Below are 1,153 nucleotides of genomic sequence, written 5' to 3'. Positions count from 1 at the left end.
CTTGAAATTCGAACTTCATTGCCATTTTCATCAAACAACAAAAGTTTTTCCATGAAAAAACATGTTATCAAACGGACCCTAAAAAGTATCATAAATATTATAAACTTACCAAACTTATATATCTATTTTAAGATGAGGGATCATAATTTATGTGGATAGACTTTCTTTTATTTTCTTATTCTAGTTTATTACCTTGTTTACTAAAACTTCAACTATAAATAGTACTAAGTTTTTCATTTTAAGCCAACTTTTGATAATTGAAACACAATTCTTTTTTCCCTTAAGTCTATATCTTTCTCTTTCTATTCTGTGTCTCACCCCTTCTATCTTTTACACCTCCTCTTCCTTTGTCTTTTCTTCTATAAATCTAACTCTAGTTTGATTGCATCCGAGGTCAATTTGGTATCAAAGTCTACTCATTTCTCTAATCAAAAATTTCATCACGTATTCAAATTTACGAACTTCTTCGACATATATAGTTATTGTTCATGCCGGTACTTTTTTCCAATGAAATTGTGCTACTTGATATCGAGCTCATGGTGCATCCCAACAAGGTTGGTCCCCACCAGTAAGCTCCATGATCTTATAGATCCAAATCTTAATAAAAATTAATATATAATACATGAAGTTTACAGGTTAAAATGGCCAAATAAACAAGACTCAAAAAAATCTACAATTACATCGGCCATGCATATTTTTTGAATACATACTGCAAGAGCACTATTTTTGTTTCCCACCATGCTGATGTGTCTGATTAGTGTTGGAAATACAAGATATATGTATAGATGTGGATTGAAAAAGTCTCCAATTTGTGCGATGACTAATCACAACTCTTCAATTCCAAATGTTGCAAATCAAAAAAACGTGTTGTTTCCTAATATGTGACTATTCAAAAAGGTCTATGATGAAATGTTATTACCTTTTCATACGGCATAAATTGTAATCTACACCATTAAATATGAAATGGTGTGATCTAACGGTTAAAACTAATTGTGCCAAAAAGACGTAACCATTCAACAAGCCATGTGAAAATCTATAAATAAAGACCTTTAGTTCCATTTTTTCCTTCTCGAAATCAATTGAAGTCTTTCCTTCTCTAAATTATGTCAAAATAATTTCCATATTATTTTTGAATTTCGTGTTCAATATCTTC

The sequence above is a fragment of the Olea europaea genome, chromosome 15, assembly GCF_002742605.1.
Source record: "Olea europaea var. sylvestris chromosome 15, O_europaea_v1, whole genome shotgun sequence".
In the NCBI taxonomy this organism is placed as follows: Eukaryota; Viridiplantae; Streptophyta; class Magnoliopsida; order Lamiales; family Oleaceae; genus Olea; species Olea europaea.
This window is presented reverse-complemented; position numbering follows the sequence as displayed.